General features: G+C 39.9%; 1 protein-coding gene and 1 pseudogene across 1 annotated transcript in view; both read right to left on the bottom strand.

Moving 5' to 3' along the window:
- The window catches only part of PLAC1 (placenta enriched 1), a 203,543-nt gene extending 189,858 nt beyond the window's left edge, over positions 1 to 13,685 (bottom strand). Inside the window, exon 1 of the mRNA XM_033201896.1 lies at positions 13,417 to 13,685. The gene's annotated coding sequence lies outside the window, so the exon portion shown is untranslated. The remainder of the gene's footprint in view (positions 1 to 13,416) is intronic.
- LOC117078722 lies at positions 9,426 to 9,558 on the bottom strand (annotated as a pseudogene).
- Positions 13,686 to 18,974: the final 5,289 nt, after the last annotated feature.

Here is an 18,974-nt window from a genome sequence, read left to right on the forward strand (position 1 = left end):
ACCTCTGCTGTCCTAGATAGTAACCTCTTGCCACGTGTGGCTATTTAAATGTAAATGAATTATGATTGGGTGCGGTGGCTGAAGCCTGTAATCCCAGCACTTTGGGGGGCTGAGGCAGGCGGATCACCTGAGGTCAGCCTGGCCAACATGGTGAAACCCTGTCTCTAATAAAAATACAAAAAAAAAAAAAAAAAATTGCCTGGTGTGGAGGCGCCACCTGTAGTCCCAGCTACTCAGGAGGGGGAGGCAGGAGAATCGCTTGAACCCAGGAGGCAGAGGTTACAGTGAGCCAAGACCATGCCACCACACTCCAGCCTGGGCAACACAGCAAGGCTGTGTCTCAAAAAAAAAGAAAGAAAAGAAAAGAAAAATGTAAATGAATTATAATGAAATAAAACTAAAAATTTAGTTTATTGATTGTGCTAGCCACATTTCAAGTACTCAGCAGCCACGTGGTGCTAGCGGCTCCTGAATGGGACCGTGCAAATGTATATAATTTCCATCGTCGTGGAAAGTTCTAGTGGACAGCACTGCTCACCAGGGACCTCTGATTTATTTCCTATCCCATGGGCTCTTCAATCTCATGCAGACAGCTGCATCACCATCCACAACAACAACATCAACAACTGCTCTACAAGTGACCCTCCTATCCTTCCAGCTACCAGTCTCTAGAATGCTGCCAAACTTTTAGAATGAATGCTGCATTCCTTTCTTGCTCCTCTGCAATCTGTCTTCTGACCTTCTCGACAGAAATAAAGCCACCAAAGACTTTTGGGCATCTTCTACCATTTTATTTTCATTCATCACCCTCCTAAAAATGTCTTCTCTCTATCCTGTTCCTCCCATCTCTTGTCCCTGGCATGCTACCATTGCTGAAGAAGTGTTGGTTAAATAAGACAATAAGCTTCCCTCCTTGATCATTCACTCCTCCAGGATCCTTCATCCTACATCTCCCTTCTGTTGCAAAAGCCCGGTCCTCTGCTCTTCTTTTGTCAGCCCTTCTCTCATGAGCTCATCTTCTCTCACTTGCCTTTAACTATCTGCTCTGTATAAAAATGGGTCTCAGTTTCACAACTCAAGCTGTCAATTTCTCACTTCCATGACTAGCATTACTGGAGAGCACCAAGAATAAATGTTTGTATTATTAATGACTGCCCCCAGTGATGCAAGGAAATCTGCTCTCCAACCCAGTTAATTCCTATGTTCCTTGCAAAACTGTCAGGGCCAACTCTGTAAGAAGTTATCAGTGCTCTTCTGTGAGGCTGCATTGTGAGGAGATTTCTGGGCTTGTGAAGAGTTAGGGACTCAAGGGGCCAGAAACAAAGGCTGCAAGATGAAAGACATGGGATGGCTCTGGCCAAAGGAACTTTGTCCATATAACAATTCTGCCACAGTTTTTTCTCAGGACTAGTTTCAAAGTCTCACGATGCTACAGAAGTTCGTTTTTCTTTTCATTTCTTCTTTTCCTTTTGTTTTTTTTCAGAGGGGGAAGTGGGTTAGTAACCTCCACATTGCCTCTTCATTGAGAACTACATAATGCTGTAGATTAAAATGGAAAACCAGTCACTTTCAGAAGGGCAATATCATGCAATAAGCCTGCAGCAAATTATACCTTGGTGTTACACGAAGGAAGCTGACAGGACAACACTTTCTTTCCCTTCTCAAAATGAATGTAGAAAGTACACTGTAACCTTTACCAGCATATGATGTCTATAACTAACATGAAGGAAAGTCAGAACTTTTTTTTCTCCCCTTGGCTTTTTTTTCTTTCAACAGACACATTGCTTTGCTGATAAGAAAGCTAAGAAAGTGGGTAGGTAGAAATATACAGCTCATTCAACTAAATGAAAATTAATGTAATGCAGACAACACAGTGCAGGCTGCTTGATTTTGTTACATTTAACTTAAAGACTACCAGGCCCTGACAAACATCCTTGAAATGTAAATTCAACATTCAAAACCCACAAGTCACACTAAGAGCACTGGGAAACAGGAGAAATATACACTGGACAGATGCAGGCAGTCCCGAGGCTCGGTGATCTTTTACAGCTAGAAGGTCAAGGCAGTTATTTCACAGTGATTTGTAGGAAAAGAAAAACAAATTGAAAAGAGGGCATTCATGTATATATGAGATAATTGACATGGCAAAAATAACCCCCAAAGTGAGCATTTACTAGGCAATTTGGGTTAAAATGGTATAAAAGGCAGATTGTTTGGGCCAGCACATCCGCCTTTCTTGCACTTAAAGATAATTTGTAGATGAAGAAACTGCTCTCTTTAAAAAAAGAAAGAAAGAAAAAGAAAATCCTCCTCCACAAAGCCTCCTTTCCCACAGCCTTCTCCCAAACAGATTATGTTGCTAGGTAAACATAAGCTACCAACAATTTCTGTACCAGTATATATAGCAAATTACACTGAGAGGAAGCTTGCAAGCTTATGAAACAGATGGTAGATTTGTGTCGTGGCCCGAGAAACAATTGTGTTTTGGTAAAATGAGCCACTGCAAGTCTCCCTGACATTTTCCTAGCCTAATCGACATTGACTTTTCATGTCACGAAGTTGCATGAAAGAGCGGGATCATGTAGAAAAGCAGATAAGCATCAGAAGCAATGGTAAAGAGGATGCCCTTTTAGAGTTGGAATCATCAGTTTTAAACTTTGCATTTAAATATACGATAACAGCAAAAAATAAACCAACACAGCTCCTAATGTATCACTGAGACCTGCCATCTGGGCTGAAGTCAAATTTAATAAGCCCAACGACATCAACTCTGCTTCTCCAGCACTATAACTAATCTTAGAGAGGCTGGTTAAACAATCAGGGGCAGGAACGCGATGGTATAATCTTCTGTGAACTAGATGTAACCGGAAAATATATTCATGCTTATTTAGATTTTATAAAAAGAAATTTCAGAGACTTGAGGTCCTTACAGCTCACATTTCTCATCCAAACTAAACTGTTATTTGTTTAATAAGCAACTGGTTCACAACTGGACTTCAACTGTCCCACCACATCCTGGAACAAAGTGTTGAATCACACTCAGATCCACACTGACATCTGCAGGTAATTGAAACAGGACTTCTGTGAATTCATTTCTCGACTCGGGAGTCTTAAACCATTCGCCACAGTAGTGTGCTAAACCGTAAAACTTAAATATTCTGGATTACACAAAATATTTCTTTAAAAAATACTATCAATGTTTAAGTACTTTCATAGACTAAAATATTGCATATAGCATATGAGTTCCATCACATAGAAAACCCCACATACACATAGCTGTCTCTGCCTGGCGTAATTATGGTGATTTTTATTTTCACTTTAAACATTTTTTTCTATTTTTCATTACTTTTCATATATTCTCCAATGAGCATATGGTACTTTTACAATATGTTATGGCAAGGTTGCTACCTAAATTTTAACCTCAAACTTTCTGTTGTCCCTATCAATTTATATTCACATTAATCAAAACTTCAACAAAATCCGGCAGAATATTGTTTTATTGTAATAACTGCTGCCATGCAGCACACTTATTTATATAGGCTATCAAAACTCCTAAACATTCACAAGATAGGGAGTAGATTCAAGCTGCTTTAGTCTAATACATGCGATTTTTCTATAGTGCCTTTCCACTGAGCAAAATTTTAAAGTAACATTTATTGGATCGATCTATAATTACAGTTCTAGAAAAAAATGGAATCTGCTACCAAGAGACTCCTTTTACAGTGACTGTCTGGGGGAAGCCTGTTTTTCTGGACTTGTAAAAATCAAGTAACTCACTCAACTTCTGAGGTAAAAGTCAACATAGAAGGAAGGCTTTATTCTATGTGTTGAAAATTAGATGTAATAGAAAAATCCATCAAGGATTTCTAGTGGTAGGAGAAAAAGGGGCAATTTCTTAAGGGCTCATTAACAAATTTAATCAACAAGCACTCATAAACATGCTGTCTTTCAATTTACAAATGTGCTACATTTCAAACATTTATTGTTCTATTTTTTTTTTTTTTTTTGGTGCCTACAATGCATTTTCTTGAAGAGACAAAATTATGCTGGTTAGAGTGCCAATTTGATTCACAAAAGTAAAGCTAAAATACTGTAGGTTTGCAATGAAACGGTAGGAAGCAGTTTTAGCAATAAGATAAATGTTGGAATGACTTTAACAATAAATTATTTTTCAGTTTTCTTATTTTGGTGCATAAGAAAATAATTATAGAAAGACAAGAAAGCAGGCCATTTTAAAGCACTTCAGATGCTAACATCCAATTTATCACGTAAATTTGCAACTTTTCTTATTTTTGATCTAGGCACACATTTTATGAGCATGGGCCATGCTGAAGGTTTTACTTTAGCTAGCATGTGGAAATTAGATGGAAATTAGGGAGAAAAAAATAGGAGACAGAGTTTGCCATGGAAAGTGGGCAAGAACTGAAAGAGAAGCAGGGAGAGAGAACTACAGAAAACATAGATTTAGATTCAATTCCTTGCCTCCACGTTACTCATTCATTCATTCAACTATTAAGTGGTAGCTCTCATTGGTGAGTATAAGTACTCTGTAATTTGTTTGTTCATTGATTTGACAAATGTTAATTGAGCATTTACTTTATGCATGGAGCTGGGGATACCAGTGTGAACAAGATAGTCTGGTCACTATTCTTATACATTTGGTAACTAGTATGGAAGACAGACATTAAGCAAACACTATAATTACAAGTCAGATAAGTGCCATAAAAGGTGAAACCCAGGGAGATCAAGGAACGCCTAAACGGGAGAACTTAACCTAACCTGGCATTGCTCTTCCTCTCCAAATAATCCAGATGGTCAAGTTGACTGTGTATTTTAAAGATATTTGCATCTCTTACTATGTGTGAAGTTGACTATCTTTTCATACACTGAACTTTGTATACTTTCTTCTGTGAACTGTGTATTCATGTTTTTGCCCATTTTCCTCCTGAGACTTTTTAGCCTTTTTCTTTAGATTTTAAAAGTTCTTTATATGTTTGGGATATTGGCCTTTATTTAGTATATGCATTATAAGTATTTAGGTACCTCTTGGTTTCATCTTTTTTTTTTTTTTTTTTTTTTTTTTTGAGATGTAGTCTTGCTCTGTCGCCAGTCTGGAGTGCTCTCGGCTCACTGCAACCTCTGGCTCCTGGGATCAAGTGATTCTTTTGTCTCAGCCTCCCAAGTAGCTGGGATTACAGGCGTCTGCCACCACACCTGGCTAATTTTTTATATTTTTAGTAGAGATGGGGTTTCACCGTGTTAGCCAGGATGGTCTCCATCTCCTGACCTCGAGATCCATCTGCCTTGGCCTCCCAAAGTGTTAGGATTACAGGTGTGAGCCACCGTACCCGGCCTTCATCATCTTTCTTTTGACTTTGCCTATCTGATTTTTACCATGCAGAAAAAGGCTTTTACTTTAATTTTTATGTACTTGAAAATACTCATCATTTTATGGCATATGGATTTGGAGTCATATTTAAAAAGGCTTTCCCCACACCCAGATTATAAAGAAATTAATCCACATTTTCTTCTAGTGCCTACATGTTTTTTGTTTTTTTAATTTGGACCAGTTGGTACATATATGGTTTTTTTTTTAATTTTATATAATAAGCTCCATTTGGAGCTTATTCTAGGGTACAATGTGAAGTATGGGACCAAATTACCTTTTTATCCAAATGGCTATCCAGTTATGCCAATAGAATTTCCTTAAAAAGTCCATCTTTGCCCCAATAATTTGGATATACCACGTTTATTAAAGATTACATTTTCATATATACTTGGGTCTATTTCTGGACTTTCTGCTTTGTTTTGTCAGTCTATTTAGGCACGAGACCAATAATGGTAACAGGTTATAACACATTGATTAATTTTAAAAAGAATTTGAAGTGACATGAAAAAAGAAGGGATTCAGTTTCCTTTACAGAAGAATGGATAGCTAATAAATGTGGAAGGAACAACAGAATTTGGAAAACATGCCTTTGTAGCCACTATGTTAAAAACTGATTCAGATAGGGATCATAATGAATGCTAAAACTATCAGATGAAAATTGCTGGGGAACAGAACATTTACATGGTCATACTTTAAAGATATTAATTTAATATTAATTACAAAGGAGGAGAATGTGCCTTTACAATGGAGAAATCTAGATTACACTACTTTGGCCAAGTGATCAAACTTGGCAATAGGACAAATTGACATTGTATACCTCCTGACAAGATGCAATGGAAACCACCTATGTGGTATCCTTGCCAAAAATGTTTAACCTGAATATATTCATGAGGGAACAACGTGACAAATCCAAATTATAGGCCATGATACAACATAACTGGCCTAGAGTCTTTGAAATGAATATTTCATGAAAGATGAAAAAAGTGGGAAACTTTTATATGAAAGACTACTAGAGATATGACAAGTACATGAATTTGTATGACCTTTGATCCTGAATTTGGGATCCTTGATTGAAACAAACAAACAAACAAACAAAAGCTCTAAATGACATTATTGGGGCAATTGGGAAATTTGAATATGGGCTATGAATAAAATAATATTATTCTGTCAAAACTTTCTTGGGTGTGCTAACAAAATTGTGATTATGTAGGTAAACATCCTTGTTTTTAGGCAATACAGGCTGAAGAAGTGTCTTGATATCTCCAAATTAATGTCAAATGGTTCATAAATATGTATATATATATGTATGTGCTATGTAACATTATATATATGTATACACACAGAGAGAGAACAAATGTGGCAAAATGATAACAAGTGTTTAATCTTCATGAAGGGTATATGGGTTTTTATTGTACTATTCTTTCAACTTTTCTGTAGGTTTGACTCTTTTAAAATAAAAAGTTGCAGGATACAAAATCAATGTACAAAAATCATTAGCATTTGTATATGATGGCCAATAATGATCTAGCCATGAAAGAAAAGAAGGCAATCCCATTTGCAATAGTTACAAAAATAAAATATGTAGGAATAATTTCAAACAAAGAGGTGAAAGATCTCTACAAGGAAAACTACAAACACCGATAAAAGAAATTGAAGATGACATAGACAAATGGGAAAAAAAAAAAAAAAAAAAAAAAAACCATGCTCATGATTTGGAAGAATCAATCTAGTTAAAATGACCACATTGCCCAAAGCTATCTATAGATTCCATGCAGTCCTTATCAAAATACCAACATAATTCTTCACAGAATTAGAAAAAACAATCCTAAAATTCATACAGAACAAAAAAAAAGAGCCCAAGTAGCCAAAACAATCCTGAGCAAAAAGAAAACTGGAAGCATCGCACATTACCTGACTTGAAAATATATTGCAAGGCTATCATAACCAAAACAGCATGGTATTGGTAAAAAAACAGACACACATACCAATGGAACAGCATAGAGAACTCAGAAATAAAGCCACATACAGTCAACTGATTTTTGACAAAGCCAGCAAGAACTTACCTGGGGAAAGGACACTTTCTTCAACAGTGCTGGGAAAAATGAATAACCACATGCAGAATGAAATTGAACCCCTATCTCTTACCATATACAAAAATCAACTCAAAATGGATTAAACATAAGACTTGAAACTATAAAAACACTACAAGAAAACCTATGGAAATCTCTCCTGGACATTGATCTAGACAAAAACTTTATGACTAAGTCCTCAAATGCACAGGCAACTAAAACAAAAATAGGCAAATTAAACTAAAAATCTTCTGCACAGTAAAGGAAACAATCAATAGAGTGAAGAAACAACCTGTTGAATGTGAGAAAATATTGTAAACTATTCATCTAACAGGGACTTAATAACCAGAATATACCAAGAACTCAGATAATAGGAAAACAACAAATATTCCCACTAAAAAATGGGAAAAGGACATGAATAGACATTTCTTAAAAGAAAACATACAAACAGCCAACAGGTATATGAAAAAATACTCTACATCACTAATCATCAGATAAATGCAGATCAAAACCACAATGAGATATCATCTTACCCCAGTCAGAATGGCTACTACTAAAAAGACAAAAAATAAGAGATGTTGGTGAGGATGCAGAGAAAAGGAACTTTTTTTTTTTTTTTTTGAGACGGAGTCTTGCTCTGTCACCCAGGCTGGAGTGCAGTGGCGCGATCTGAGCTCGCTGCAACCTCCACCTCCTGGGTTCAGGTGATTCTCCTACCTCAGCCTCCTCAGTAGCTGGGACTACAGGTGTGTACCACCACACCTGGCTAATTTTTGTATTTTTAGTAGAGACAGCGTTTCGCCATATTGGCCAGGCTGGTCTCGAACTCCTGACCTCATGATCCACCTGCCTAGGCCTCCCAAAGTGCTAGGATTACAGGCATGAGCCACCGCGCCCGGCCAGGAACTCTTATACATTGTGGGTGGGAATGTAAACTAGTATAGCCACTATGGAAAACAGTATGGCGATTTCTCAAAAAACTGAAAATAGAATTACCATTTGATCTAGCAGTCCCATGTATCTACCCAAAGGAAAAGAAATCAATATATCAAAGGGATACCTGCACTCCTATGTTTACTGCAACACTATTCACAATAGCAAAGATATGGAATCAACCTAAATGTCCATCAACAGATGAATGGATAAAGAAAATGTGGTACATATACACAATTGAATACTATATGGTTATAAAAAAAGAATGAAATCGTGTCATTTTCAGCAACATCGATGGAACTGGAAGTCGTATCTTAAGTGAAATAAGTCAGGCACAAAAAGACAAATATTGAATGTTCTCACTTATATGTGGGAGCTAAAAAACTTGATCATATGGAGATAGAGAGTGGACAGACAGATAACAGAGAGTGGGAAGGGTGAGTTGGGAGTAGGGAGGAGGATGAAAAAATGGGTTAAAGGGTACAAATATACAGTAAGACAGAAGAAATAAATAAGGTGTTTGACAGCACATTAGATTGACTATACTTAACAAAAATATATTGTACTTGGGTTATGGACACCCTAAATACTCTGACTTCATCACGATGCATTATATACATGTAACAAAATTTCACATATACCCCATCAACTTGTACAAAAAAAAATTTAATTATGAACTTCCATTTCTTTTTTTAATTTCTATTTTTAGTTTAGTCTCCATACAGACTGTCAAAAAATGCCAATGCCAACTATATTTCAAGCCATCATGGTGGGGTATTGGGAAAAGTTTTCTTTTTTTTTTTTTTTTTTGAGATGGAGTCTGGCTCTGTCGCCCAGGCTGGAGTGCAGTGGCCGGATCTCAGCTCACTGCAAGCTCCGCCTCCCAGGTTCACGCCACTCTCCTGCCTCCGCCTCCCAAGTAGCTGGGACTACAGGCGCCCGCCTCGTCGCCGGCTAGTTTTTTGTATTCTTTAGTAGAGACGGGGTTTCACCGTGTTAGCCAGGATGGTCTCGATCTCCTGACCTTGTGATCCGCCCGTCTCAGCCTCCCAAAGTGCTGGGATTACAGGCTTGAGCCGCCGCACCCGGCCGGGAAAAGTTTTCAATTAGCAATAATCACTCCTCAGACAAACCTCACTGGCTATGATGTTGCCACTGCACAAAACTGAACTTCTATTTCTTTAGAGTGGAAAAAAAATTACAAAATTTTCAGTTTAATTTGGAATTCACTATCAAACATAATAAATATATATACCTTTTGACCTAGTAATTCCACCTCTAGGAATTTATCTGACATATGTTCAATGTTATTCATTGCAGCATTGTTAGATAATAGCAAAAGACTGGAAGCAATATGTTTCCTTCAATAAGGGGCTGGTAAAATGAAATGGAATAAAAAACAAAGAAGCTCTTTGTAGACTAATATGAAGTCATTTCCAAGATACAGTGTTAGGTTAAAAAAAAAAAAAGGTAAGGTACATAACAATACCTATAGTATTGTATTTGATAGAATAAATGGCCCCAGCTCTTCCCCTCCCTAAGCCCATACACTCTGCAATGTGACTTTCTTTGCAGTTCCTCACATTCCTTGAATCCAGGCTAGCTAGCCTGTGGGTTGCTTTGGTCGACAGAATAAGACAGTAGTTATGTTGTGCCAGAGCCAAGTCTAGGCCTCCAGAGGCCTTCTGTGCTTCTGTTCTTGTGGCGTCCTGACACTACGATGAGAACAAGCCCAGACTAGACTGCTTATGGGTAAGAGACCTCATGAAGTAGAGCTGAATAAGACCAGCTGAAGCCATTCTAGACCAACCAATCCCCAACTGACCCATCAACTAACCAGCCACAATGATCTGAGCCTGGCCCTGAATAGTAAATACTCTCAGCTTACCCATAGGCTCATGAGAAAAAAATGAATAATTGTTTTAAGCCGCTTAGGTTTTTGAGGGGAAAAGGAGAGGGAGGTCATGTAGTAATCGCTCATACAAATATGCTACCATTTGTGTAAAATTCAGGAAAAAAAAGACTATATAGATGGATTTGTTTACATATGCCAACTTTCTCCGTAAGGATGCACAAGAAACTGAAAACACAATTGCTCTGGGGGAAAGGAGCTATGGCAGCTAGGGGATGAAAGTGGGAGGCAGACGTTTTGTACCTTTTGAATTCTGAAGCACATTAATGTACTGCCAATGGATGAATGAATAAAACCTGTTCCTTTTTACTCAAATCTTTTCAGAACCCCTAAATTATCCCTGGCCAGGGCTTGGGATCAGGGGGAAGGGAACTCTCAAATCCTATTGATGAGATTATAATTGGTACAATCTCGATGGGGTGGTGGTATGGCTTTAAGCAATGCCTATAACAATATGTAAATATATATGCAATGTACACACTATCTCTGTTAGAAACTGCCAGAAGCTGGTAACACTGGTTGCTTCTGAGAAAGGATCTGATGGAACTGGAGGTCAAGGGTTAAGAGGAAAACTGACTTTTCCCTATATGTCCTTTTTATTTGCTATTTGATTTTTTTACATTGAACTTGTCTTACCTTTCCAAAAAGAAAATAATAAAATGCACATGTCGTCTGACCCAACAATTTATCACTTCTAAGAATCTCTCCTGAAGAAATACATACAGAAGCAGACAAATTTAAATGAATAACAACATTTACTTGTGTATACTAATAAATTATAAAGAACCTCAATGATCATTTGAGGGTTAAATTATGGAATGTTCATACAATTGCTAAAAATGAACCCATAAACCATCACCTACCTCAGTGCAGAGCATTCGAGAATTTTTGAAGCACCCTCTAATGCCCACTTCCAGTCATTCACGCTATGAATGATCACAAACGAAATCAACCCAAGTAACCATCACCCAGGTCCACAGAGAACATTCCAGAACTCTTGAGGTGCCCCACAATACCTACTTCCAGTCATTCACTCTATGAATGCTGAAAAAGTGAACCTAAGCAAACATCAGTCAGGTCACATAGAACATTCCAAAACTGTTGAGGCACCCCCAAATGACCACTTCTAGTCATTCACTCTATGAATGATCACAAACTGAATCAACCCAAGTAACCATCACCCAGGTCCATAGAGAACATTCCAGAACTCTTGAGTTGCTCCCTACTGTTCATTTTCAGCCATTTACTCTGCAGGAATTATCACAAATGAATAAACCCATGTAACCATCACCCAGGTCACACAGAACATTCTCCCAGAAGATCTAGTTTGTGATAATTCATCAACCGGTACACTTTTTGTATATACATTACATTTCAATAAAAAATTTAAAATATGCATGTGCATCTATTAGAAATATGTTCGCCTATGTATAGAAAAAGATAACTAGGGCCAGGCGCGGTGGCTCACACCTGTAATCGCAGCACTGTGGACTTTGGGAGGCTGAGGTGGGAGGATCACAAGGTCAGGAGCTCAAGACCAGCCTGGCCAACATGGTGAAACCCCGTCTCTACTAAAAATACAAAAATTAGCCGAGCACAGTGGCAGGCGCCTGTAATCCCAGCTACTCGGGAGGCAGGAGAATCACTTGAAGCTGGGCGGCAGGGGTTGTGGTGAGCCGAGATCACGCCACTGCACTCCAGCCTGGGCGACAGAGTGAGGCTCTATCTCAAAAAAAGAAAAACAAGAAAAAAAAAGAAAGAAAAGAAAAGAAAAAGATAATTAGGTACACAAATCAAACTATTACATTATAGATGAAAAGGCTGGAGGGGGAGTATTTTTACTTTGCATACTTCTATGAGGGTTCAACTTCTTATAATAAGCTTTTCTCCTCCATAATTCAAAAATGAATACAAATGAATAAAGATGAAAAAACAAAGAAATTAAACCACTGTTATGAGATGTTAATTTTGTCTCTGAGGTAGAAAGACACATGATCAAGATTACAAATTCTAGAATTCTTAACCCCTCTCCTACAACAGCCACAGCCCCTCTTCCCTTCTTCCTCCCCACAACCCACAGGTCTCTGAGGGAGATGGATGCTTAGAGGGCAGATTCAAAGTGCTAGGGCTTTCACCCCAGACTACTTCAGTAGTCATCAGGGGCACTAGACGAAAAATTCCTCTTGGCCAAAGAAGGCAGGCCTCAGTGATCCAGACTAGAAGCTTCTTTCTCTGAGGGCTGCATGCTGACATTAGCTCTGGAGTTCTAACCACTTTTTTAGTCAGAAGAGATAGGTAAGCAAACCAGGCCTGAAGTGCTCTTTAGCCCCACTTTACCTCAGCCACACTCCAGTTCCCCCTAGAAGCTGAAGGAGAGAGGTTCCTGACCTCTCTTACCACGCCTCACAGAAGAAGAAAAGTACAGAACAGGCTGGGCGCGATGGCTCACGCCTGTAATCCCAGCACTTTGGGAGGCCGAGGGAGGGAGATCACCTGAGGTGAAGAGTTCGAGACCAGCCTGGCTAACATGGTGAAACCCTGTCTCTACTAAAAATACAAAAATCAGCCGGTCATGGTGGTGGGTGCCTGTAATCCCAGCTACTCAGGAGGCTGAGGCAGGAGAATTGCTTGAACCCGGGAGGCGGAGGTCGCAGTGAGCCGAGACGGCGCTGCTGCACTCCAGCCTGGGCAACAAGAAAGAAACTCCGAAAAAAAAAAAAAGAAAAAAGAAAAAAGAAAGAGAAAAGAAAAGGGAAAGGAAAAGTGCAGAATCCCAAAAAAGAGGAAATCTAAAAAGAACCCGGCAAGAGCATTCCACACAGATTCCACAGCTTCTAACTTCTTCATACAGACAGTTCCACACACCACTGTGACCCAATACTTTCCTGGATCGAAGTAATTATGTATATTTTAAGATTTGGGTCATATCTGGCTATGGATCATTCGTTCTATCATTTACTCAAGATGTATTTTAATTAAGTCACTTTTCCTTTACTATACGACTTGCCGAGTTTACTCTAATAAAAAGCTTCCTATCACTATAGTGAATGGAACATCAGTATCACATGCCACAAACAGAAGGTACATATTAGGTATATATTAATAAAGATTACCAAAGGGTGGCACTCCTTGACAGACTCCTCGTGCAAGTTTTCCTCGGGAATGTCTGGAAGACAAGAAGCTTCACCCTCCTCCTAGAGGTGAGAGTGTGTGGTTAACACTTCCCCGGAGATTTACTTTCAGCTTCTCCTATAGGTTCATTCCCTAGTGATTTTCTTTCAGCTTCTCCTATAGGTTAACAGTCCCTGTGGTTTTCTTTCAGCTCCCTCTATAGGTGAGAGTGACTTTCTTTTACTCCCTCTATAGGTTAGAGCGTGGGGTTACCTTGTTCAACAAAATTTTATTGAGTGACTATTCTATTTCAGATAGGATAACGTGGGGTTACTTAGTTTAACAAAATTTTATTGAGTGACTGTTCTATTTCAGATAGGATAGCGTGGGGTTACTTAGTTCAACAAAATTTTATTGAGTGACTGTTCTATTTCAGAGAGGATAGCGTGGGGTTACTTAGTTCAACAAAATTTTATTAAGTGACTGTTCTATTTCCGATAGGATAGCGAGGGGTTACTTAGTTCAACAGAATTTTATTGAGTGACTATCCTATTTCGGATAGGATGCTAGCTGCTGAGGATACAGAAGGAAAAAACGGGAGAGTTTGTATTATGATTGAGCAAGGGTTGGGAAAGAAAAGAAGGGAAAAAAGGAAGTTGGCAGATGGACATAGACTATAACATACCCTCCTGTCTCCATCTCCTAAGCCCCCGCTTATTTAAGCCACTGCAGTTCAACTTTGGCTCCTTCAGCCTCACTAACAGTACACTAATGAGAGCCTCCAGAGGACCTTCTAATTTTAAGATCTAATGGGAAAATTTCAGTCCTCATTTCAATTGACTCTGTAGACCACTCCCTCCTTATGGTTCACTGATATTGTTAGCTGCTTCATCTAGGCCATCCTTCTTATCTTCAGTCGGCCTTTTTTTTTTTTTTTTTTTTTTTTGAGATGGAGTCTCGCTCTGTTGCCAGGCTGAAGTGAGGTGGCACAATCTCGGCTCACTGCAACCTCTGCCTCCCGGGTTCAAGCAATTCTCCTGCCTCAGCCTCCTGAGTAGCTGGGACTACAGGCACGCACCACCACGCCAAGCTAATCTTTGTATTTTTAATAGAGACGGGGTTTCACCATGTTGGCCAGGATGGTCTCGATCTCTCGACCTCGTGATCCGTCAGCTCTTAAATGCTGATGATTGTCGGGATTTTGTCCCTAACCTTCTTGTCTGGATGATCTCCCTGTTTACATCTACAGCTATAGCTTCCACCTACATAAGCTAAAGACTCCCAAATCCCCAAAGAACAAGTAAGGTCTGTTTTCCTCTCCAGCCTCATCTCCTATATTAGCAAATTACTAGCATTTCTGTAACGGTGCTTTAGCGCTCTTCTCACCTGTATCTTATTTCACTCTACCTAACTCCTTGACTCATGCCAAGTTTATTCTTCAAGATTCAGCCTTAGTGTTCCCTCTTCTGGGAAGCATCGGGGGAGGGGGAGTGTTCACCCTTGATGCTCCCCAACACACACTGTCAGTGCTTCCAGTAATCAGTGTACCTGACTATTCTGCTCTACTGCTCTCCTTGAAGGCATGCTTTTTTTTTAATTTTATTTTTTGAGACGGAGTCTCACTCTGTTGCCCAGGCTAGAGTGCAGTGGCATGATCTTGGCTCACTGCAACCTCCACCTCCCAGGTTCAAACATTTCTCCTGCCTCAGCCTCCTGAGTAGCTGGGACTACAGGGGCACGCCACCACACCGAGCTAATTTTTGTATTTTTAGTAGTGACAGGGTTTCACCATGTTGGCTAGGCTGGTCTCAAACTCCTGACCTCAGGTGATCCACCTACCTTGGCCTCCCAAAGTGCTGGGATTACAGGCATGAGACACTGTGCCCGGCCAAAGGCATGAAGTTAATCTGCATTTACAGTTCACAGCACAGGGCTCAATAAATATTTGTTAAATTGATGAATGTAAGAAATTCCCAAGCTGTGAACAGTCAAGCACAGAAGATAAAGGAGCTTGTGGTGGTTGGGATGGGTGTGAACCAGGGATATTTAAAACTTGAGGACTTAGGCCGGGCGCGGTGGCTCAAGCCTGTAATCCCAGCACTTTGGGAGGCCGAGACGGGCGGATCACAAGGTCAGGAGATCGAGACCATCCTGGCTAACCCGGTGAAACCCCGTCTCTATTAAAAAATACAAAAAACTAGCCGGGCGAGGTGGCGGGCGCTTGTAGTCCCAGCTACTCGGGAGGCTGAGGCAGGAGAATGGCGTAAACCCAGGAGGCGGAGCTTGCAGTGAGCTGAGATCCGGCCACTGCACTCCAGCCTGGGCGACAGAGCGAGACTCCGTCTCAAAAAAAAAAAAAAAAAAAACACAACTTGAGGACTTAGATCCTCTTTCCTTCCTTCCATCCAGGCAGCCAAGACTGGCAGACCATCAGGGTCAGAGCCAAGGAGATGGATGGGGCTGAGGAGGCAGGCTGGGTAGCCAGCTGGCAGGATAGGAAATGGTTACACACAGGAGAGAGGAGTAATTACACCAAGATAAACACTGGAATGAACCCTGTGGTATTGAATTGGAATCAGAGGTATAGTTTGAACTCAGAGGTATAGTTTGAACTAAACAAATATAGATGTGTATATACATTTACATGGCATATATATGCATGTGTTTTTCTCTGTGCTCTGAGGCCTTTAAACAATGATGCCCCAATAGCAATAATATACCTAGTTCCCCACCTTGGTTTTTAAACACTGTTCTCTATTAAAAGGAATCAAGGGGCTACTTAGAGAAATGGCTGATCCCAGTGGCTGGGGCAAGGAAAGTATGAATCTGGGACATCTTGAGTCAGAAAAGTAAAAAACTGCTCAGAAACTGATTTGTCCAAAGGACATAGGGACGAGTTGGAGGGGCCCTCATTTTCCAAATCTGAGGCAACTTGAATATCAAAACAATCATGGCAATGAATTAAAACTCACTAACTAAAACGGGAGTCCATGAGTCCACACTGATGCAAAGTGGTGGAGGAGAGTGTGTTCTTCTTTACAGTAGAATGTCAACTAATAAATTAATGATGGAATTAGAGCCAGCATTAGGTAGTCATCATGATACTATCAGGCAGCCATCATAATACCATCAGACAAAAAAGATCAATGAATGTTAAAACTAGGGGGTCAAAGTTTAATGAGCAAACAGGATATTTATAGTCTCAAAGTACACAAAATACTTTAATTTCAATGGGAAAAAGACAACAGACACTACCTTATCCAAGGGATCAAGGTTATCACTAGTAACAGGACAAAGTAACACCATGTGCCTCCTCCAGAAGAAACAGGGGTCTCTTCCCTACTGAAGTAGTCTGAATAAAATCTGTCTTGCTAACTATGTCTGGTATTGTTCCTCCTTGACAAGGGCAAGAAGATATATCTCAGAAACAGAATGAAGTCATGCTGAAGAATTATATGCAAGGAATGAAAGTAAGCAACAAGTCAAGGTTAACTCCTGGGTTCTGGGCTTGAGTAGCTGAGTGGGTGAGGGTGTCAATTACTAAGATAAGAAAGTCTCCTCCTCCTCCAGAAGAAAAAAAAAAACGATCATTTCCCTTTTGCCAAAAACGGCATCATCACAACTATAGGCAAAAACTCAATGGGTCTGTAGATTAGAGGCAGTTTAAAAAAATCTTTTTATTTTAAAAAATATAGATACAGGGTCTTGCTATGTTGCCCAGGCTGGTCTCAAACTCATGGACTTAAGCGATCCTCTCACCTCAGCCTCCCAAAGTGCTGGGATTACATGTGCGAGCCACTAATAGATGGTAGTTCTGTGTCAGTTAATTTTCTGATTTTGATAGTTACAATGTGCTTATGTAGAATGTCTTTGTCTTTAAGAAATTTATGCTGAAGCATATAAGGGCAATGGGGCATCGTAACTATAATTCATTCTCAGATGATTCAGAAAAAAAATATGTGTGTGTGTGTGGTGTGTGTGTGTGTGTGTGTATACATCCCCCCTACACAGAGAGACACAGGGAGAAGCAGAATGGTAGTGCATATATAGAAGGAGAGAGACAGACAGACAAAGCAAATGTGATTAAATGTTAACAACTGAGGAACCTGGGTGAAGGATATATAGGAGTTATTTGAGCTACTCTTGCAAATTTTTTGTAAATCTGAAATTATTTCAAATTTCAAAATGTAAAGTTGTTTTTGTTTGTTTTTTTTGAGAGAGTCTTGCTCTGTCACCCAGGCTGGAGTGCAGTGGTGCGATCTCCGCTTACTGCAAGCTCTGCCTTCCAGGTTCAAGCGTCAGCCTCCCAAGTAGCTGGGATTACAGGCGCATGCCACCATACCCAGCTAATTTTTGTAATTTTAGTAGACGAGGATTTGCCATGTTGCCCAGGCTGGTCTCAAACTCCTGGCCTGAAGCAATCCACCCGCTTTGGCCTCCCCAGGTGTTGGGATTACAGGTGTGAGCCACTGCACCCGGCCCAAAATGTATTTTAAAATAAGGTAGTTCATGTATTTCTTAAAAACTGAAGATAGGGCCAGGCGCGGTGGCTTGCCCCTGTAATCCCAGCACTTTGGGGAGGCCGAGGCAGGTAGATCACCTGAGGTCAGGAGTTTGAGACCAGCCTGGCCAATATGATGAAACCCCATCTCTACTAAAAAATACAAAAACTAGCCGAGCGTGGTGGCGGGCGCCTGTAGTCCCAGCTACTCAGGAGACTCAGGAAGGAAGAATTGCTTGAATCCAGGAGGCAGAGGTTGCAGTGGGCCAAGATTGTGCCACTGCACTCCAGCCTGGGCAACAAGAGCAAAACTTTGCCTCAAAAAAAATAAAAATAAAAAGAAACTGAAGATAAAACATAATAATCTGAACCATACATAAAAGGCTTTTTGCCTGGTTTTGTTTTTTGTTTTTTTTAAGACGGAGTCTCGCTCTGTCACCAGGCTGGAGTGTAGTGGCACAATCTCGGCTCACTGCAACCTCAGCCTCCCAGATTCAAGCGATTCTCCTGCCTCAGCCTCCTGAGTAGCTACGACTACAGGTGCCCGCCACCATGCCCAGCTAATTTTTGTATTTTTAGTGGAGACGGGGGTTTCACCATGTTGGCCAGGATGGTCTTGATCTCTTGACCTCGTGATCTGCTCACCTCGGCCTCCCAAAGTGCTGGGATTACAGACGTGAGCCACCATGCCCGGACCTTTTTGTCTGTTTATCCACCCCAATCTTGTTCTAAAAATAATTTATAGAGGCTTATCAATATGTAAAAAATTCAACAAGATAAATTAAATTGAAAACGAGGAAGAAAGATGTATGACCCTGGCAAGAACCTTCTAAATTGTCAAATTCGACAAAATACTCTTGAAAATTTGATTATGTGGAGAGGTTTCACTTCATTTTTGCAAACAGCCCCAACTTCAACATAGCTATTAGTTCTTTTGTGTTTCTGATATCCTTTTACTCAAAAGCTGACCTGCAACTGGACACAGAGAATAAACTATTGGGATATAAGGGCAGAAAATGATTATTAATAAGAACGAAGGACAGATTTTTAAAACATTAG

Source organism: Trachypithecus francoisi, unplaced genomic scaffold (assembly GCF_009764315.1).
Source record: "Trachypithecus francoisi isolate TF-2019V2 unplaced genomic scaffold, Tfra_2.0 Lachesis_group6, whole genome shotgun sequence".
Classification (NCBI taxonomy): Eukaryota; Metazoa; Chordata; class Mammalia; order Primates; family Cercopithecidae; genus Trachypithecus; species Trachypithecus francoisi.